The sequence below is a fragment of the Hylobates moloch genome, unplaced genomic scaffold, assembly GCF_009828535.3.
Source record: "Hylobates moloch isolate HMO894 unplaced genomic scaffold, HMol_V3 SCAFFOLD_15, whole genome shotgun sequence".
NCBI lineage: Eukaryota > Metazoa > Chordata > Mammalia > Primates > Hylobatidae > Hylobates > Hylobates moloch.
The window spans coordinates 14,492,972-14,516,129 of NW_026652290.1; the positions used below are offsets into that span (position 1 = coordinate 14,492,972).

The 23,158-nt window shown below is 39.4% G+C and overlaps 1 protein-coding gene across 2 annotated transcripts in view; it reads left to right on the forward strand.

The window, feature by feature from the left end:
• Window positions 1-2,885: 2,885 nt before the first annotated feature.
• KCNJ16 (potassium inwardly rectifying channel subfamily J member 16) overlaps window positions 2,886-23,158 on the forward strand; it is a 29,402-nt gene continuing 9,129 nt past the window's right edge. The window contains exon 1 of one of the 2 annotated variants that reach the window (XM_032177814.2): window positions 2,886-2,953. The gene's annotated coding sequence lies outside the window, so the exon portion shown is untranslated. Of the gene's footprint in view, window positions 2,954-6,207; window positions 6,226-23,158 lie in introns of those variants that run through there. The other variant, XM_032177815.2, reaches the window with a different exon arrangement.

The window sequence follows — 23,158 nt, forward strand, 5'->3', positions numbered from 1 at the left end:
GCGCTAGGATTACAGGCATGAGCCACCGCTACCTGCAAAAGTAGTTATTTTTAATAGCAATGACACACAAGAGTAATTGCAGGACATTTACTTAACTAAAAAAATTAATCAGTTGGCAAAATCTTAAGTGAAAAATTAAAACAAAACAAATAACCATTTCCCTGAAAAATTAACCCCTCTTGGACCTCCACATCCCTTCCCATCCATCACCACATTTTTCTACTCCTTCTGACAGCGGAACTCTCTGTAGGCTTTCTGCATGCTTTCAACACTTCCTGTCACCTTGTTTTTACTCGTCCCTAGTCAAATCAGGCATTTATCTCCAAAACTCTGTTGTGACATCTTTCATCAAGGTCACCAGTGACACCACACTGCTAAATCCAATGGTCAATTCTTGTCCTTATCTTGACTTATTGTTATTATCTAACACAGATCATCACTGACTTTTTCTTTTTCCTTTCCTTTTTTTTTTTTTTTTTTGAGACAGGGTCTCAGTCTGCCGCTCTGGCTGGAGGGCAGTGCCACGATCAGGGCTCACTGCAGCCTTGACCTCCTGGGCTCAAGTGATCCTGCCGCCTCAGCTACTCAAGTAGCTGGGACTACGTGTGTGCCACCATCCAGCTTATATATATTATATATATGTATTTAATATATATATTTATATGTGTATATATTATATATATTATATATGTATATATTTATATGTGTATATATTATATATATTATATATGTATATATTTAATTATATATGTATATATTATATGTATATATTATATATATTATATATGTATATATTTATATGTGTATATATTATATATTATATATATTTTAATATATGTATATATTATATGTGTATATAATATATATGTGTATATAATATATGTGTATATATTATGTGTATATATTATATGCGTATATAATATATATGTGTATATATTATATGCGTATATTATATATGTGTATATATTATATGCGTATATGTGTGTATATATATGCGTATATAATATGTGTGTATATATTATATGCGTATATATGTGTGTATATATTGTATGCGTATATAATGTGTGTATATATTATATGCGTATATATGTGTATATATTATATGCATATATAACATATATGTGTATATATTATATGCATATATAACATATATGTGTATATATTATATGCGTATATATGTGTATATATTATATATTTAATATATATTTATGTGTATATATTTTATATATATATATATATATATATATTTTTTTTTTTTGTCAAGACAGCATCTCACTATTTTGTCCGGGCTGGTCGCGAACTCCTGGGCTCAAGCAATCCTCTCACCTCAGTCTCCCAAAGTGCTGGGATTACAGGGGTGAGACACCATGCCCGACCACACTGCCTTTTGCTTGTAACACTTTCTTTACTTCATATCACATGTCACAATTTTTCCTCCTACTTCAAGCAATTCTTTTTCTCAGTCTTCTTAGTTAGAGCCTCCTCATTTTCGCAGACTTGAATTAGGCTGTCCCAGGCCTTCGTCATTGGAATCCTTCTCCTTTCTAACTACTCTGACTCTTGTATTGTTTCATCCATGTTCATGGTTGCAATTACTCTATGTACATTGATAACTTCCAATCTTATATTTCCATTCTGAAATTCTCCCCTGAGCTCCAGATTAATATATTGTCTCCTTGACATGTTCATTTGGTTGTCAGAAAGCATATCAAATTTTGCACAATAAAACACCAATTATTGATTCCCTCACTCCAAAACTCCTTTTCTATCAGCTCCATTATCTGAGTAAACAGCACAAGTATTTACTGTGCTATTTATTAATGGTTCATTTTTATTTTATTAGCTTTTATTTTTTTTTTTTTGAGACAGGATCTCACTCTGTCACCCAGGCTAGAGTTCAGTGGTGTCATCCTAGCAAACTTGCAGCCTCGATCTCCTGGGTTCAAGCAATCCTCCTACCTCAGCATCCCAGATAGCTGGGACTACAAACACATGCTACTATGCCCAGCTAATTTATTATTTTTAGTAGACATGAGGTTTCACTATATTGCCCAGGTTGGTCTTAAACTTCTGAGCTGAAACCATCCTCCCGCCTCAGCCTCCCAAAGTGCTGGGATTACAGGCATGAGCCACTGCGCCTGGCCAGTAATGCTTCTTAACAAGAAACTTGCTCCCTCTCTTATCTGAAATTTAGAGGAAACAAACAAACAAACTGCAAAACAAGACCAGCATGTTGAAAGAACATCTAAACTTTATCCTTGGAGTCACTACTGAGGTTGTTGATAGTCTTTCTGGGGGCACACGCTTCCTTGAAACCCAAATGAAATATGTTGGGCAAGATGCTGTTTGCCATAGGCATAGGGTTACATAGTCAGACAAAGTGTGCATTTGCATAGAAAAATCTTTGCTGTCACAATCACAGAGCACCCACACTTAAGAAGAACACACTTGGAAGAGGTTGTACAAGACCTGGAGGTGTCAGTAAGAGAAAATCCAGCCTTCCAGGACAGTAAGAAATTTAGGGGTAATGTGTGGCCACTTTTGTGATATGGAAAGATTTTTATTATTATATAAGCTTCCAGAGGTTTGATCAGAAAACAAAGATGTAAATGGGCATGGAAGAAGGCTATTCTTGATTCTTGTTTTCTGTCCGCCACCATTGGCAAGGCTATCTACTATGCGTAGGCATGGGAACCAGTTAAAGAAAGTGTCGATTCACTAGAGCGAAGCTGAGAACTCAGTGGCCTTTGTCTGTGGTGAATGTATCCGGAAAGGCAAAGAAGAGAGGGATTCTCCTGTGGGGTTTCTCATCTCCATGGCGGTAGGTGCTGACAGCTTCAGAAGGGTACTAACAGGGCCAAGAGAAAAGCGCCCTGAGATGCTCAGCTACGGTGCTCTTACGAGATGAAAAGGACATGGGGTTCAGATCTGCACTTCATCATCTTTCACTAAGGTAAGATCGTGTCGTGGATTAAAAGTGTTCCAAGCCTGAACTAATTGCTTGTCTGCTCTCTTAAGCTCATCCTTTTTGCATGTATCCCCGCTAATATGCACCTTTATGATGCTTTTTTTGGCTCAGTAGTCATGCTTTATGGAGGCATGGTCTACGGCTGGGAATAGGTTTTCTTTCTCTCATATATCTCTGGGGAATGCTGAGCCAAACAGATTAAAAATGTCAGTGCCATTTGCAGATCCATTAAGGGAAGTAACATTCAGAGACAGAGAGAGACTAAGAGGATGATGACTTAGCCAGCTGACATAACTTACTGACGTGCAGCAACGTGGAAGAGGTGAATCTTTCATTTCCTGTGGAAAACAGTCATTCATAAAACCATCTTTTTTGTATGTCTTTGTCATTCTTCCACTGTTGCAAAGTGACGGCAAAGTAGCATCGCGAATTTGAAACTGTGTAATAAAATACGTTGACATCAATTTGGGATTAATTACATCTTCACAACTAAAAATATAGACAGAAGTGATGTAAAGACTCTTTAGAAAAACAACTGCTAAAAGGTAATTTCAATAAATAATAAGCCCTTCAAGCATTGAAATCTGACTAAGTATAAAAGCATGGGGCTTTTGAACTTTTAATGTTTTTCTTCTGCTCACTGCTTTCTTTCAATTTGTAATCTGGACTGTTGCTATGGAGTAAATAACACCTACTATATTCCATGCCTTCAGGTTTCCGTTTCACTAGAAGAAGTGGCACAAGTTGAAGGAAGGCAGCTTATCCATGTGAAAATTCTAAGACAGTATAGATGCCTGGCCATGGGTTTAGCCATAAATGACTTACTTATGAAACATGTTAAGCTATTCTTTTTAAAATCCCTCCCCTGCCTTTTAAAAAATTTCCCATGAATCTTGAAATAATCCTGAGAATTCAGATGGAGTGCGGGTATTTTTTTTTATTGTTGCTCAGAAAATCCTTGATCCAGTCTGAGTGTTTTGTTATCATTGAGCCATATGCAGAATTACAAAATGAAAATGAAAACAGGTCAGCTAAAATTAAGAAGTCAATGCAAGGAGTAAAGGCACAGATAGTACCAAAACATGGGTCAGGATGATCTGTCCTGTTGGCCTGACAAATATGACTCACAATTATATTTTTTTAAAAAGATTAGAAGTTCTGAAAGTCTACAATCTGCAAGGTAGAGACCAAATTGGCTACGCATTGGCAGTGTGACCTTCCCCCAAATTACTAAGCTTCTCTCTGCCTCCTTTTCGAAAGCCTTTACTAGTATCTATATCTTAGATATTATTTAATTTCATTTGATGATAATTGTGTACCTGACACACAAGGAGCACAAGGTAAATGGAGACAATTATTGTTAGCTCCATTTTAGAGAGGAGAGAAACTGATAGAGAGTGATAGGGGATTAATAGCTAAGCGCTCAGTAATATACCAAGTGGTACAATTCCAAAGAATACATGTTTTGCTCTCCAGAAAATACAAGCCAATTGCAATTTTGTAATGAGGAAGGTGGAATACAGTTGCAATATCAAAGGTGCCTCTGGCAATTAATACCAGCCCTGACCTGCTTCTGCCATGGTTTTCTGACCTGCAATATTTAATCTTCAGCTTTCAGACATCCACATTCCACTCCGGACCTTGCCTGTCTGGTGAGCCCAATCTCTGCAGGTCAGCCATGCAGCTGAGGTGAGGGAAGGTATGTTGCGATGGGCTGGCATGAGGAGTCATGGGGGTCGAACAGAAAGTTATGGCAAGAGACATTATTTTATGTGTGCATAGTTTAACAGAGACAAATAATGTTCATTTTGATCTTTATTAAGAGGCCACATCAGAATATCTGCTTTAAAGTGGTTTCTCCTGATGGTTTCTTCTACCATTGTCACAGTAGCTGCCTCAAATCAGCCAAAGTAGAAGTTGCTATTTTGCTTGAGAGCTTAAGCTTCAGGCAAAAACTACTGACATTTATGAGATACCTAGTATTTTACAATGCTATCTGATTTAATTCTTAGAATTGTCCCTTTTAAAAAGACAGGGAACACAGAGGTAAAACAACTGCTCTGAGTTCACATAGGTAAATGTTGGAGATGAGATTCAAACAGAAACTAGACTGACTCAAAAATCAAATCTAAGTGATGAAAGTAAAGGCACTGTTTTGTTTGCATCACTTAATAATCCATCTGGAATCACAAGTCATGATAAGAACCTAATAAGCCATATCATCAAAACCTGAGCTTGGGTCACCTTCAAGATGCAACACACCCAACATCACAGTGAGATTCAGGGGCACCCTGAAACACAAGAGTGAGAAACAGAAACATCTATCCTTAGAGACTTCCCTTGTAGCCATTCTGCTGAGTCGTATTGTTTTAATTGTTGCTCAGAAAATCCTTGATCCAGTCTGAGTGTTTTGTTATCATTGAGCCATATGCAGAATTACAAAATGAAAATGAAAACAGGTCAGCTAAAATTAAGAAGTCAATGCAATGAGCAAAGGCACAGATAGTACCAAAACATGGGTCAGGATGATCTGTCCTGTTGGCATGACAAATATGGCTCACAATTTAAAAAAAAAATTTAGAAGACTCAAGTCTTTTGACTTTATTGAGAAGCCGAAGTCTGACACTGTTTATTTCCAATCTTCTTGGAAAGACTTTCACCACTGCTTATCTCATAAAATTGGAGTGCTATTTACCAGTTAATAAGAAAATGGCATAACATAAAACCTTTAAATACTAATGTTAAAAGAGAACTTCAGAGTTTTCTAGTTCAGCCATCTAGCAAACTCAGGAAGCTCCTCTTTAAATTCTTCAAGTTGATTATCCAAATTCACAGTTAATACTCAGTAGATTGTTTCTGTTGTAAGGTACTAACAATAAAAACATTCACGATACAGACATTAAATCTACATCCCTGTAAAATTCATAAGCAGATTCTAGCCCCGTCCTTTGTAGCACCGTAGAGCAGGGCCCCTGTCTCTACTGCATGAATACAGAGTATTCGTAACTGCATTCAAGGGTGTGACCCAATTGCAGCCAGGGCCATGTTTTGACTATCTCAGCATACCTAGATCACAGTACAGGGAACATAGCTGATGTTCAATAAAAGCTTTGAATATGCGAGTATATATCATCTTTAATAGTTTCTTCTCTGTTTTTTCTTTTTCCTGATTTCAGATATCCACATTCCACCCTGGGCCTTGCCCGTCTGGTGAGCCCAGTCTCTGCGGGTCAGTCACGCAGTTGAGGTCAGGGAAGGTATGTTGGGATGGGCTGACACGAGGGGTAATGAGGGTCAAGATGAAAGTTAGGGCTAGGGACATTCTTTTGTGTGCGCATAGTTTAATAGAGACGAATCGGTCATTTTGCATTTTGATCTCTATAAATGACCACATCAACATATCTGCTTTAAAGTGGCCGTGTCCCAGTGGCTTCTTCTACCATTGTCACTTTTGAAGGAGGGTCCTGTTCCACTCCTTCATCACTATAGTGACCTCTATTAAACAAAAGAGGTACCAGGAATCAAACATTACATTTCAGATGTTAAGTATCTCCCAATAAACCAGCATTCACTACTTCCACTGGGAATTCTCTGTGGCTAGAAAACTATTTTTGTTGAATCTTTGCCTTGATTTTCTGGGAAAGACATATTTTTAACCCTATTCACCTTCCTCCCTCCCTTTCTCCTTGCCCGTTTTTGCTAGCCCACTGAGCTTGACACTGATAACTGTTTAGTATCATCAGTTGCCTAAATTTCCCTGCTTCTGAGTTTCTCCAGTCCCTAGAGCTGAGGGCATTTGATTCCACACGCAGGCCCCTCTGCTCTAGGCCGTGGGACGGGTCATTCCTAGAACTCCTAAGTGAGTGGCTACAAAACTCATCTCAGGGGACTCAGTGAGCATTTCTTGCAGTGAGTTCTGCTCTGAACCTGTGCTCCAGTCCTAGTGACTAAGGGTTGTTTTTTCCTGAGTTCAGGTCCAAATAGCCACCATCACTCTGATTCCATGTCCAACAGTTCCTTTTATTAGTAAGGCTTAAAACTTTAGTAATAAAATGAGATAAATTTCTCATTTTTTTTTCCCAACATGTATTATCCTATGACCCTGAATAAATATCCCAAACTAGTTAAGCTTCAATTCTTTATCTTTAAAATGAGGATAATATTGATCCCTTGTTCTCAGGGTAACTGGGAGAATTAAACATATTTCATGGGCATAAAATGCCTGGCACATAAGAAGTGTTTCTCTCTGGCTGATAATTGCTATCTGATTATCCTCTCTCAGTTTGGAGGTCCTAAACCCCAACTCCATATCTGGATCCCACTTACTGTTTTTGCCATACCTATTTGATGCAGACTTCTTACCTACACAAATATCTACATACTGCCTATTATCCCTTTTCCTAACTTCCCCAACACTGGGTTTTCCCCCCTTTCTCTTCCCCTGTTCTCTCACTGGGCACCTGTTAAGCTGATTAACTAAAGCCCTGCCCCTCTTTACTCCCTGTTCCAGCAGCTCAACTGAATTTCCATCCTTTCACAATCATAGCTGGATGTGTACCAAGAACAGAAAATGCCACACTCCAGTGGGCAATCCTAAACTCTTGGCTTTCGACCTTAGAAGTCTGGCCATTACATTGCCTTTTAATCCACGTGTCAGATCTAATAATACTTAGTTGAAGATTTACTATCTTCTCCCTAAATAACTGCTCCCAGCCGCTGGGATGATCCTCGCAGCTCCCCAGCCCCACAATCTGCTAGCATGGAGCTGTGAAAGCTGTATTCCATCAGCAAGGATCTCCCAAGGCTAAAAGACCCAGAAACCTGGCTGTCCGCACCTACAATGTTAGGAAATACACCCTCTTCAAAGGGGAAGGCACTGCTACTACTTAAACAGTTCTCAATTGTGATGACAATACATACTTCAATCCTGTAAAGTTTCTCCAGACAGGAAGATGGAAATGTGCTTTTCTGCTTCCCAGTCTCAGGCATTCTTTTCTAATTTGACATGACTAACAGACTCTCCATCGTCACCTGTTATGGTGTGAATGTCTCATTTCATTTCATTAATGCAGGGCTGCTGCTGACATAAAGTGCTTTTTTGTTTTGGGTCACTCTTCTGTACCCCTGTCCTTCCCATATCTAATAATCACCATTATTATATTAAAAGGCAAATTTCTGATCACAGCTTGACAGTGTCCTTAAGACAAACAGGACGATTTTCTGTCTACCTAGTGAAAACAGACTTTGGTCCTTCACAGCGATTTCACAGACAACCTAGAGCCTACAAGGAGACTGGAATGTTGATCTCTAACTCTCAGATCAGGAACCAGACTTACACACCTACACACTTCGTGCACACACACACACACACACACACACTCATTTCCAGCATCGAGTCTTTATGATGAGAGCTAGTTCTTCACTAAGAGTCCAGCTTCTTGCTGCAGAAGGAATTAATGCCAAGATAATTCTGTATACTTTGGATCCACGTAGTGAGAAGCTTTATGCTTGCTGCTTTCCTCAGGATGCCCTGTGACATCACCCACACTGGACTGTTTTTCCTTTTGTGTTAAAACACTTTGGCTTCATTCCAAAGGGTGTCTGAAGACAACAAGCCTTCCCTCCAGTCTACCCACTGGCCACGTAATCCCACAACTGGAAACATTCCTCCGCATGAAAAGGCATCACTCAATTAGCTCTCACTCAGAGCACCCCTCCCACGTCTCAGCTTCCTTTGACCTCTTTCCTTGCTGATGTTTTAGATTCTTAATGGTTTGGTCTGGTGGAGGTCTGATACAGTCACTTGCTACTTGTACTTTTGTCCCCCAGTGTGTATATCAAGGGCTGATATTATAAGGAGAGTGAGTAGCTGTATCTCAGAAAAAATTAAAAATCACATCAGACGCTGAAATAGTTCACTACAATCCTGGTGTCTGGAGTTGCAAGGAATAGGATATAATCTCCTTAATTCTAGAAAACATGGTTCAAGCTGTGTATACAGAAGATATGCACATCTGAGGGCATGAGTGTGACATTAACCATTATGCGCCACTCACACCAGTTATAGAGATCTGGGTTGCAATGTTAGTTTTTTTGCTTAGCTTGTTAATTTGCAAAACACAAAAGATATAGTTTGCAAAACACAAAAGATATAATACAACCTGCTTCTTAAGATGGCCATTAGGATTATGGGAGAGTGACACAGCACTGAGCCCCAAAAAGAGGAGATGGAGCTGGGCTAAGGGGAAGGTCTCACTAAAAGCAGAAGCGGGGAGCACACAGAAAAACCTTGATTAGCATCATAGGCTGTCTGCAGGCTGGACCTTCAAAGTTGTACCACACTGAATACTTGGCTGTACTATTAGACCTCCTGGCCATTACTGCTTAGATAGCTGAGATTTTGATTAGTGCTGTTCTATTAAACTGGTAGTAAAATATCTTTGGGGAAACGAACAGGGTACATATGCCTGCAGACAGGCAGGGTCACTGATATGGTTTTGCTGTGTCCCCACCCAAATCTCATCTTCAGTTGTAGCTCCCATAATTCCCATGTGTGTGGGAGGGACCAGATGGGAGACTGAATCATGGGGTAGTTTTCCCCATACTGTTCTCGTGGTAGTAAGTCTCACGAGATCTGATGGTTTTATAAGGGGAAACCCCTTTTGCTTAGCTCTCATTCTCTCTCTTGCTGCTGCCAAGAAAGAAGTGCCTTTTGCCTTCCACCACGATTATGAGACCTCCCCAGCCACGTGGAACTGTGAGCCCATTAAACCTCTTTTTCTGTATATGAATTACCCAGTCTCAGGTATGTCTTTATCAGCAGTGTGAAAACTAACTAATACGGTCACCAATCCCAATGTGTTGCTTTCATACAAAGAACATTCTTTGATTCAAATGAGAAGAATATACATCAGAGTGGTCCTGCTCAGGAGAGGAAGTGGAGACCTGCTTTGCTTGATGGCACAGCATAGATGATGTGTTGCCACACTCAGGTGCCCCTGGGACCAAGAACCCAAGAACCAAGTATGAGTCCTTGAGGGCTAGGGGTTGATGGGCAGGGCCTTGCACTTCTTTTGGTTTTCACAAGGTTTTAGTGACATTTAGCCAAATATGAATAACAGGACACATATCCCTTCAGACTATTATGTCTTCTCTCGTAAATGTTTCTGGATAAGGGAGCTGGCATGGGCACATTCACAAGTTGTCAACAATCTGTCTTTGAGGACTGGTTTCTAATTTTTTTTTTTTTTAATGAGGGCATCCAGTCTATGTTTCTAGGGGAAAATTACATGAGATTTGGGAGTTCAAATGCCAATGATGTTTATAATTCTCAGCTAAAAGGCCAGTATTTCTTCCTCTCGTCTTGAACTCCATGAATGAAAAAAAAATAGTGTCAGTTTATAGGATAATCCTTCCAGTTATGTTTTAAAGTTCTGCAGTACTCCCAAACCCATCAGTTGACTGTTCTTTTCATAAATATTATCTATCATTTATGGGTACAAAATGGCATTTTGATTAAGTTAAAGCAAAAGGTAATTTTATTACCAGAGAAAATATTCATCTCATCCCTGTCCACTTCTCTAATCAACCTCAAATAAAACAAGGCCATGTGGTCTACAGTTAAAATTATTACAAATAATATTCAATTAAATCAGTATCTAAAATTACTGATTTTTAAATACATATTGGAAATCTTTCTCCATGTAGCTATACCGTACACATTCTTGGCTAAGAAATAATTTTGTTTTGGATGCAGTAAACCTATTTGTTCAAGGCAAGCACCACTCAAATTTTCATAGGTAGATTATCTGCCGGATGAATTAGCCCAAGGAATTAAAATTAAAATTCCTAAACTTCCTTCTGCTCAACAACCCGAATGTTCTCCTTGGTTACATCTTTCTCATCTGATAGCTTGATTTCAAGGGAACAAAAAATCAGTTTTAATGGGGCATTTTTTTCAAAGCATATAATTTATTCCAAGTCAAATGCAAATTGATTTCTCACTACTTTCCTTTTATGGCTTGTCTATGGCACCAACTTCCTTCATTTGCCTAGAAAATCAAGAAGCAACCACCCAAGCCAAATACCAGGGAAGCATCTTTGCTCCTTAAATGGTGGGAAAAGTCTTAACCCTAGTCACCTTTCTTTTGGATCTAGCAGCATCTTTCTCACTTTGATATTATTCCACCATAGAAGTCTATATTCTCAAAGAGCTGTATTGACAGCAGGGCTGTGGTTTTCTTGGCAAGACTGAACTTCTCAACAGCAGTAATATTCCTCATAATTCTTAATCGTAGTCTTCACAATACTTCAGATATAGTTGAATGTTGATTGAATTTAAAAGTACACAAAGATGTGTCCATAATTTTTTCCAGTCCATTACTGTCATTGGTATATTTGGCTAAATGGTATAGAAACTCTTCCCGTGAAGGTTTAAACACCTTACCATCATGGTTTAAGGGAAAAGTGCTCCCATATTCCCCAAACTCAGTTCTTTGTTGCCCATCAACATGAATATTCCAGGCTGAGAAATGCTGGGAACAGTATCACTTTTCTTTTTAAGGAAAATATTACTAACTTGGGTTGCTGCTGTGTGCATAGGTATTCACAGATAATAAAATTCCAACCTTCCAAATCAGTACAGGATGATTCATTCTTCTTCTATAGCACTATCATGGAGACAAAAAGTGTGATTGGAAGAGAAAGTATTAAAAAAATACATGGAAATTCAAGATTCTATCAAATACACTAAATCCTGTCAGCTCTCTAAATCTTCTATTATCTGTAGTAAGTGGTAATGCTTCCCTGCTAAGAGGCCTTGAGAAGGCACACACTAATAGAAAATTAATCTCATGTGACAAGCAACATATAGCTTAAGGTATTGTCTCAAGACGCAATCTATCTGGATCTTCCTAGGAAGATCTTTTGTCTTGTATTTTTAAGGTCTTCTTAATTTATCTATATCCACAGGGAAAATGGGAATTGAGCCATCAGCTAATAACACTTACTTTATTTTCCTTTCCAATAAAGATGTCCTGAGTTTTCATTGCAACAGCTTAAAACAGAAACCCAATCACTTAAAGGTCAAAGAAGTTGTAGACACTATCCAGGGAGTTTCTGGTCTACGAGTAAATCACATCTGTGAGTTCAATGATTCCCAGCAGATTGAATAGACTAATAAATAGACTCTCTGTAAATTGCCAAAGAGGACAGTTTGCAGGCAGTTCTCACAAATGGGAAAATAGCAACAGAGAGATAGGAGTTGGATTTCTGTTGGCATACCATAAATACCAAATTTTGAGAGGGTCAAAAGTCATGACACATATGCCTTCCATAAATTACATTTGTTTTGAAACGAACAGTTAGGTTCAACCAAAGCAGCTCCCATACAAAACTATATGGGAGCTATTAAAGATTAGTCATAGGTAACCTGGCATTTAGAAACACCATGGAGAGTGTTGTCATTCTTTTGAAAAACACAAAGCAGGTAAACTAGTACAAAATGACTTCTATTCTTAGCAATACTTGTAGTTCTTCTGGGCAGTTCTGTCATGTCTCCCTGAAGGTAATGAAGGTCAAGGCAATTAGATGCTAAAACAGAATTCTGAAACAAGTCTGGGAAATTGCCAATTTTATAATTAATGGTGGGGGAAAAATGCCAGTTAACTCTCTCCCCATTTGGATCTACACTTGAATGATGATATTAATCTGCATAAGATAATTCCACTTTCCATTCGTTATTTGGTTTGGCTAAGACTGTAGTCATAGCTACATGCACTGTGATTAAAAACTAAACAATACCACCTAGTATGAAAGGAGGTTTAGAAGCACAGCTTCTTTTTATCCTCATAGCAATCCACTGATCTGCATTTTCAGATGGGCAAACCGAGGCTCAAAGAGGTTGATTAGTCGGTGCAAACGTGCACCGTCTTATTAGCAATCAAGCAGGTATTTAAACTCAAATTCTTATGTATCAGAATCTAGGTCTCGATTTTTGAAACTAAAGGTCTCAATCTCCAAAACGCGTAAGAATCAATTGAGGACCAACCAAATCAGGATTGGGGTGAAACTCGAGAATCTACAAGTGTAAGATGCTCCCCTAGAATCTGAAAGCAAATAGTTGACTACACTTTAAAAAACACCACTACACTATACTGCTTGTAAGGATATCTACACGAGGTGTTGGAGGTTATGAATATGTAGCTTGAGGTTATGAATATCTAGCTAGGGACAGCTATTTAGGCAAACCTGCATCATGAATACATAATTGCCCTCCTCAGAACTCATTAATTTAAAGGACCATTTACTTGAGTTTTGTACATCTAGCTAGCAATAGAGACCTCAAAGTAGGAAAGTTGCAAAATAGCACAATTTTTAACATTTTCTTTCCAAAGTTATTGAAAATATTAAGATAAAAGAAAGATTCTTAAAACAGACATTGTTATACAAGCCAAGAAATACAGATATTAACAGTTTAATATGGTTTGGAATGGGAAAGAGACAAAAGGAGACACCAAAAAGGGGAAATGCATTTGGTGCCCATTTAATGCTAACTCTGCTTCATCCCTGATTTGTTACCCACTGTTTTCATGATTTCTCCAATTGCTCTCCAGTGGCCAAATGTGATCTGACTCCCTCTTCCTCCCACCTCCTTGTTTTAAATGAGATCTGGTTTTACTTAGATGAATTAAACGTCACTATATTTGTTTCTGTAAACTGTTCCAGCAAAAATTACAGCATCAATGTCTGACTTTAAATGTCTGTACGATTGTCTGCCTTGCTGGGCTATTTATAGCTGCCTTTTAAAAAGTCTAATAAATGCTTTTAGATTGCTATTGATTTGTTTCCCCTTTACAAAGCCTCAGAATTAATATTCTTCAAAGTATTAACTGAAAATACCTTTTTTCTTTCTGCAAAAGTCATGCATGTTTACTATTAAATTTTAGAAAATATAAGTATGTGAATAGAAGAAAAAAGAGAAAACTAATCACATCAAAATTAACATTTTGTTGTATATCATTCTGTTTTTCTCCATTTTTAAATATATTTAAACTTAAAAAAATTTATTGTATGAGAGTTTTTATAGCCCTGTTTTTATTTTCATTTAAAAAGCCCAATTTTTTTCCTGTCACTCTTCTACTCCATTACTTTTCATGGCTATAGAGTAATCATATGATTGTACCATTACCTATGAAATCAACCTCTCATTTATAAAATAGCTAAATCACATCCAGATTTTGTCACTACAAATATCCCTCCAATGTAGTCATGTCTTTGTATTCATCCATAATAATTTCTTTAGAAAAAAATTGCTGAGAATGGAATTGCTGCATTGGAGGTTGTACCAGATTCATAGACTATTGTCACACATAGCTAGCTTACCTCCAGAAATAGTTCAAATTAAATGTATACATTTGAATATATCTTAAAAGTTACAATATAACACACATTAATATTGGAGGAGTCACATTTCTAGTAATTCAATTACAGAATTAACAAATTTAATTAAACACTTTTACATGAACAGACACTTTTCAAAAGAAGACATACAAGCAGTCAACAATATGAAAAAAGTGCTATCACTAAGCATCAGAGAAATGCAAATCTAAACCACAATGAGGTATCATCTCACACCAGTGAGAATAGCCATTATTAATAACTTTAAAAACAACAGATGTTAGCGACGCTGTGGAGAAAAGGGAATGCTTATACAGTGTTGGTGGGAATGTAAATTAGTTCAGCCACTGTGGAAAGCAGTTTGGAGATTTCTCAAAGAACTTAAAACAGAACTACTATTCAAACCAACAATCCTGTTACTGGGTATATATTCAAAAGAAAACAAATCATTCACCAAAAGTTTCATGCACTCACATGTTGATAAAGGCACCATTCACAATAGCAAAGGCATAGAATCAACCTAAGTGCCCATCAATGGTGGACTGGATAAAGAAAATGTGGTCAATATATGCTATGGAATACTACACAGCCATAAAAAAGAACAAAATAATGTCCTTGGCAGCAACATTTACGTAGCTGAAGGCCATTATCCTAAGTGAATTAACACAGGAGCAGAAAACCAAATACTGCATGTTCTCACTTATAAGTGGAAGCTAAACATTGGATACTCATGAACATAAACATGGCAACAACACACACAGAGGACTACTAGAGGGGAGAGCGGGGAGGGCTTCAAGGTTTGGAAAACTAATTGTTGGGCACTATATTCAGTACCTGGGTGCAAGGGTCATTCATACCCCAAACCTCAGCATCACACAATATACCTGAATAACAAACTTCCACATGTACCCCAAAATTTAAAAGTTGAAAAAATAATAATAATATAAAATTTCATACTGAGCTCTATTACCAGTCCTGAGGAAGATGATACGTAAAAACAAATAGTATCACTTTTGTGTTTTCTGTTTATAAGCTGGTATCTGCCATGGGGAGATGTAGGATAAATGGGTGTTTGGAGAACTGTCTGCACTGATGTTTTTATAGTCTTAGGAGTACTAACTCTCTTATGAGGGATGAAATTTCCTTGAGGATAAATATCATCTTTGTATTATTCAATTATTCATTCATTTATTTCTTCAAAATATAATTAGTAAGTGCCTATACATCACATATTGCTTTAGCTGTTAGGGATATAGTGGTAAATAAGACAAGTAAGGCCCTCGTGGAGCTTACAATTTATTTCACAGAACAATCTAACCAACAAAAAAGTTAATCAGCAGCAGAAACATCCTTGGGCTTTAGAGCAGCGTATGGCAAACTCTTCTGTAAAGACTCAAAGAAACTAGGATAATATTTAAGGTAGTAAATATTTTAAGCTTTGTGGACCACATGGCCTCTGATGCAGCTACTCAACTTTGTAAGTTTGTGTGATGTAGGGGAGGGAAGACTTTCCCTCTAGCCTCAAGTTCAGTAATTCAGTAGAACTTATGATTGTTCAGAACTTGAGTCTATAAAATAAGCTGACAAGAGGCAGATTGTATCAGTCCATTCTTACATTGCTATAAATATCTGAGACTGGGTAATTTAAAACCTAGGTAATTTAAACCTGTTTTAAAGAAAACAGTAAGAACACATGGACACAGGGAGGGGAACATCACACACTGGGGCCTGTCGGGGGTTCGGGGGCTAGGGGAGGGATAGCATTAGGAGAAATACCTAATGTAGGTTATGGGTTCATGGGCGCAGCAAACCACCATGGCACATATATACCTATGTAACAAACCTGCACGTTCTGCACCTGTATCCAAGAACTTAATGTACAATTTAAAAAAAGAAAAAAGAAAAATAGATAAATAAACAAATGCTGGAAAAAAAAAATGTTTAATTGGGTCATAGTTCCGCAGGTTCTCCAGGAAGCATAATGCCAGCACCTGCTTCTGGGGAGGCCTCAGGAAGCTTACAAAATGGTGGAAAGTGAAGGGGGAGCAGGCACATCACATGGTGAAAGCAGGAGTAAGTGAGAGACAGAGTTGAGGAAGGAGGTGCCACCACTTTTAAATGACCAGATCTCATGAAAACTCACTATCATAAAGACTATATGGGAGCTATTCAAGATTAGTCATAAGTAACCTGTTATTTAGAAACACCATGGAGAGTGTTGTCATTCTGTTGAAAAACACAAAGCAGGTAACTAGTACAAAATGACTTCTATTCTTAGCAATACTTGTAGTTCTTCTGGGCAGTTCTGTCATGTCTCCTTGAAGGTAATGAAGCACCAAGCCATCAGAGATTCGCCCCCATGATCAAAACACAAAACACCTCCCACCAGGTCCCCCCTCCAGCACTGGAGAATACATTTCAACATGAGATTTGGGTGGGGACAAATACCCAAACTATATTCTGCCCTGGCCCACCCCAAATTTTATTTCCTTCTCCCATTGCAAAATACAATCATTCCTTCCCCCAAATTCCCCAAAGTCTTAACTTATTCTAGCATTAACTCAAAAGTCTAAAGTCTTATCTGGGACAAGGCAAATCCCTTCCACCTATGACAAGTTAGTTACTTCTGAGATACAGTAGGGGCATTGTACAAACAGGCATTAGATAAACATTCCCATTCCAAAAGGAAGAAATTAGTCAAAATAAAAGCTCTACAGGCCCCACACAAGTTTAAAACTTAGCAGGGCACTCATAAAATCTTAATGCTCCAAAATAATCTCCTTTGACTCCATGGCCCACATCCAGAGCACACTGGTGCAAGGGGTAGGTTCACAAGGCCTTGGGCAGCTCCACATCTGTGGCTTTGCAGGGTTTAGTCCCTGAGACTGCTGTCACAGCTTTTCCATGCACAAGGTGGAAGTTGCTGGTGGATCTACTCTTCTGGTGTCTGGAGGATGGTGACCCTTTCTCACATCTCCACTAGGCAGTGCCCCAGTGGGGACTGTGTATGTGAGCTCCAACCCACATTTCCCCTCTGTCCTTCCCTAGTAGAGATTCTCTGCGGAGGCTCCACCCCTGCAGCAGGCTTCTGTCTGGGCACCCAAGCTTTCCCATACATCCTCTGAAATCAACTAAGAGGCTACCAAGCCTCATAACTCTTGCATTCCATGGACCTGAAGGCTTAACACCACATAGAAGCCACCAAGGCTTATGGCTTGCAGTCTCTGAAGCAGCAACTCAAGCAAGCTATGTCTGGGGCCCTTCGAGCTAAGGCCAGAGCTGGAGTGACCTGGATGCAGGGAGCAGTGTCCCAAGTCTGCACAAAGCAACAGGGCCCTAGGCCCTACCCACAAAACCATTATTTTCTCCTAGTCTTGTGGGCCTGTGATGGGAGGGGTTTTTTAGAAGATTTCTAAAATTCCTTTGAGGCATTTTTCCCATTGTGTTGGATATTAGCACTTGGCTCCCTTTTAGTTATGCACATATCTCTAGCAAGTGGTTGCTTCACAGCCTGCTTGAATTTGTTTCCCCAAAAAGCCTTTTCTTTTCTGCCATGTGGCCAGGCTGCAAATTTTCTAAACTTTTACACTCTTCTTCCCTTTTAAATATAAGTTCCAAATTTAGGTCATTTCTTTGCTCTTACATCTGAACGTAGGCAGTTAGTTAGAAGAAGCCATGGTACATCTTGAACAATTTGCTGCTTAGAAATTTCTTCTACCAGATACCTAAATTATCACTATGAAGCTGACACTTCCATAGATCCCTAGAGCAGAGGCACAATGCAGCCAAGTTCATGCATGAGTCACCTTTGCTCCAGTTCCCAATAAGTTCCTCATTTCCATCTGAGACCATGTCAGCCTGGACTTCATTTTCCATATCACTGTTGGCATTTTAGTTACAACCATGTAACGCTAAGCAATTCCAAACTTTCCCTCATCTTTCTGTCCTCTTCTGAGTCCTCCAAACTCTTCCAACCTCTGCCTGTCACTCAGTTTCAAAGCCACTTTCACATTTTCAGGTGTCTTTGTAGCAATGCCCCACTCTCAGTACCAATTTTCTATATTAGGCTGTTCTTGCATTGCTATAAATACCTGAGACTGGGTAATTTATAAAGAAAAGAAGCTTAATCGGCTCATGGTTATGCAGACTGGACAGTAAGCATAGTGCCCACATCTGCTTCTGGGGTTGCCTTAGAAAGTTTACAATCGTGGAGGAAGGTGAAGGGAGAGCAAGCACTCCACATGGTGAAAGCAGAAGTAAGCAAGAGAGAGATACAAGTGTCTGGGGGGAAGAGAGATGCCACACACTTTTATATGACCAGACCTTGCAAGAACTCACTCATGGTCATGAAGACAGCACCAAGCCATGAGAGATCTGCCTGCATGATCCAAACCACCTGGCCCCACGGCAACCCCACCCTCAGCATTAGGGATTACAACTCAACATGAGATATGGGCAGGGATAGATATCCAAACTATAATACAGATTAACAGGAGAAAGTGTATATGCATTTATCAAGTGAATTTTCTTTTATAGGAAAGAAAAGTGAATACTCAAGAAACCAGTTAGACTTAAAAGCTTATTATACCCTCTTTATAAGGGAGAAGAGAGAGGGGATGCAGACAAGTTAGGGGGTATAAATGATTTGGGGGAAAGATGATGGGGTCCATAGAAGAAGAGGTGACACAGTTTGTCTGGGTGTGGCATGAACTTCCAGTTACCCCTTCTGGGATATGAGTTAATCTCTGATTGATAAAACTGGGGGACAGCAGGGGTATTGATGACAATTAAGAAGTTCTTTTTGGAGGATCTGTCCCTAGGCAGATAAGGGGATCCCAGAGAAAGACTCTGCCTGCATCTGTTGTCCCACAGAAACTCCAGTTTAATGTAATCAGCTACCATAGTGGCATATTTTGGGGTGGCATTTCCTGAACATTTTCAGGAACAATATGTAGCCACAGACCTTAAACAATGGTCTGGCTGTATTCCAACAAAACTTCATTTACAGAAACAACTCAATACTCAGATTTGGCCCTCAGGCTGCAGTTTTCTGACCCCAGTGTTTGTTAGTGAAAAAGGAAGATACAGTGAAGATCTCTACCTATCACAGAACGGTGAGAAGAGTAGTAGGAAATACTTTAGAGAGAGGGGCAGATGTTAGATGTATCAATCTGCTTACCATACAGATTATGCAAATTACTCTAATTGCAATGGAAAGAAACTGGAGAGTTTTAAGCAAAGAGTGACATGTTTTGGCTTTGTTTTAAAAGAGGGCTGGGTGTAGTGGGTCACACCTGTAATCCGAGCACTTCGGGAGGCTGAGGCTGGCAGATCACTTGAGACCACGAGTTCAAGACCAGCTTGGCCAACATAGTGAAACCCCTAGTGAACATTTTGCTGTAGAGACATTTCTCTACTGAAAAAAAAAAATACAAAAAATTAGCTGAGTGTGGTGGCACATGCCTGTTGTCCCAGCTACGAGGCTGAGGTAGGAGAATTCCTTGAATCTGTTAGGCAGAGGTTGCAGTGTGCCAAAATTATGTCACTGCACTCCAGCCTGGGCAACAGAGCAAGACTCTGTCTCAAAAGAAAAGAATAGAAAATAGATTGATGTGTAGGAAGGGCAAAAATAGGAGACCTCTTAGGAAGTTGTTGCCATGGCCTACTGAAGACAGTGGTTTTGACAACAATGAGAATTGAGTAGATCTAATATCCACTTAGAAGTGAACTAAAGGGCTTGCTGGTAGTTGGCATGATGATTTAAGGGAGAGTCATGAGACCATATGCTTGCATATCAGATACTTTTTTTTTTTTTTTGAGAAGGAGTCTTGCTGTGTCACCCGGGCTGGAGTGCAGTGGCACTATCTCGGCTCACTGCAAGCTCCACCTCCCAGGTTCACACCACTCTCCTGCCTCAGTCTCCCAAGTAGCTGGGATTACAGGCACCCGCCACCACGCCCGGCTAATTTTTTTTTTTTTTTAGTAGAGACGGGGTTTCACCATGTTGGCCAGGCTGGTCTCGTACTCCTGACCTCAGATGATCCACCCACCTTGGCCTCCCAAAGTGCTGGAATTACAGGCGTGAGTCACCGCGCCTGGCCAGAATACTTTTTAAAAAGGTACATGTAACTAAATTTTAACTGATTTTTGTTGTTGATATTGTTCAAACAACAAAAATTATCCCTGGTTAACACCAGCAGAAGAAAACATTATTGAAAAGATAACCGTTTGGCTTATAGCATCAAATATAAGAAGACAGAATCTGATTTGAGCAGAAACAAGAGGAAAGGCAAAGTAACAATCTTGTCTCAGAGACTGCCTCGTAGGGAGCTGTGACTTGCCTCTCTCTTTTAACACTTAGATGTGCACCACCTCACCACTGGCCTCTTGACTGCCTGCCATTCCCTTAAATAACAGGAGTCAGCAACTCTGTGTCACTTCCTCAAGATTCAGCCTGGTTTGTGAAGTTCTGATTGGCCACTCCTAGGACATGTGGCCCTGCTGCACATGAACAGTGAGAAAGCACTGTAGTGAGAGGTGGCTTCTGATACCTTCTCTGGCCCCATCCTAATCCCAGTCATGATCATCTCTTACCTCATTGTTGAAATAGCTTTCTGGTTTACCTCCCTCCTTCTGCTCTTAAATTTCCTCAACTGATTTTTCAATGGACAGCCGGCACGATCTTTTTCAAATGCAAAAGTTATCATGCAATGCCCTTGGTTCAAACATTTCAACAGCTTTCACTGTACTTGGGAGAAAGACCCAAATCTTTACCTATGAGATATTTTATGCTCTGGCCCTCTCTAGCCTCAGTTCTCCTTCATTTCAACCCATGTCCACATTCAGGTCTTTGGAAAGCATGGCCTACGCCCCTTTGAAAAGATATTGAAAAGATAACAGTTTAGGTTATAGCATCAAATATAAGAAGACAGAATCTGATTTGAGCAGAAACAAGAGGCAAGAAGCCTTTGCATGAGTCAGGCAGCCTTTGCAAATATTGTTTTCTCTGCCTGGGAAACATTTTTGCTTCCTCTTCTTATTAATTCCTCTTCCTCTTTCAGATTATAGCTTGGACATGCATCTCTCCCAGACTAGATAAGGCCCCATATCATAAGCTATCAGAGGAGAGAGATTTATTGAAGTTAAGGCATAAGGATGACTGTAAATAAAAGAGAGCTTCCCAGGTGCTAACTATTACGCGCTTTCATTTTATGTCATTTATTCCTCACAAAAACATTTTGAGATAAATCGACTATTGTCCCCATGATTTCAATAAATACAATGAGGCTTACAGATGCTGATTCCATGCAGCTAAGATGTGGCAAAAAAAAAATAATGAGAATCCAAGTCTTTGACCTTCACATTCCTGCCCTTTTGACTATTCTGCTGTTAGACCCCATTCTGCAGCTTGTACTGTACCCATGGTAGCAGGAGGAGAGATACTTACATTTCAGGTTTAGAAATGATCGCTCTGGATGAAAGAGGCAGTAAATGAGTTGAAAGGCTGTTCCGTAAACCAGGTGAAGCCAGGTGAGAGATCAGGAAAGCCTGCCTTCAATGATAAAATGCAGGTGCGTCCCTGTAATGATAACTTCGTATGAGAACCAGGTCTTAAAATTAGCTTAGAAAGAGGGAGGCTGCAGCCAAATTACACCTATAAATAGTGAGAGCCTTAACAACTAGATAGTAAACTGTACCTCAAACAAACAAAATAAGAAAGGGAGCAAGGTATGAGTTGAGAGCATTTTAACCTAAGGCTAGGAATGAAGAGCTCACTCTGAACTTGAATGTCAGGCCCTGGGCCAAACCTCCCTGGATGGCCCTGGTTCAATAGTAACCTCCCTCCTTGCTCCGGGCACTTCTCCATAGTATCACTTTATTTTGTGTCCTCCATGATAGTTATTACTGTCAGAGATTGCTCCTTTGTATGGTTTTCATGTTTGTTGATACCCGCCTCTCCAATGTAAACTGCAATTCTGTTTTCCGGTGCCTAAAAGTGGATGGGTCTGTCACACAGTAGGAACTGATTTTTTTAAAAAAACTTAATGAAAAGAAAACAAGAATGAAAACAATTAGTAGCAAATACTCCCACGGGGAATGTAGAGGCTGTTGGGGGAAGTGCTTTCCTTATACAATGAAAAGAGACTGAGCTGTGGTCTTTTAAAGGAACATCAGATCTCATGTTCTCTGACTTCTTTGCCAACTCAGATCCAGCTCAAGGTAAAAAATCTAAGCAACTTGGGCTAACATCCAACCAAGACAGGGATGGGCAGGCTGATTTTCAAGATAAGAATAAGAGAAAGTTTCAGAACCGTCTTAGTAAAACACGTACACACAATTTAAGACAAATAATAAGCATGATAATCACCTTGTGGATTTCTTTAACCTGTTAACTTTGCTAATCTTGCCAATCCTGTCTCCTTTAGGCTCGTTCCTAAAGTAATACACAGCAAAGCAGTAAACAGTAATAAAATTTTTAAACTGAGTTGAATAGATGGGGGTGTGTGTGTGTTCAGATATGAGTGCTGATAATAAGGAGCAGGGGATCTCCCATGTAGTGATGGTTGCAAAAAGAAAGAAAAGGTGGCTGGGCACAGTGGCTCACATCTGTAATCCAATACTGTGGGAGGCCGAGGCTGGAGGATTGCTTGAGGTCAGGAGTTCAAGACTAGCCTGGGCAACACAGCGGGACCCTGTCTCTAAAAATAAATAAAAAATTAGCCAGGCATAGTGGCACACATCTACAGTCCCAGCTACTTACTTGAGAGGCTGAGGTGGGAAGATGGCTTCAGC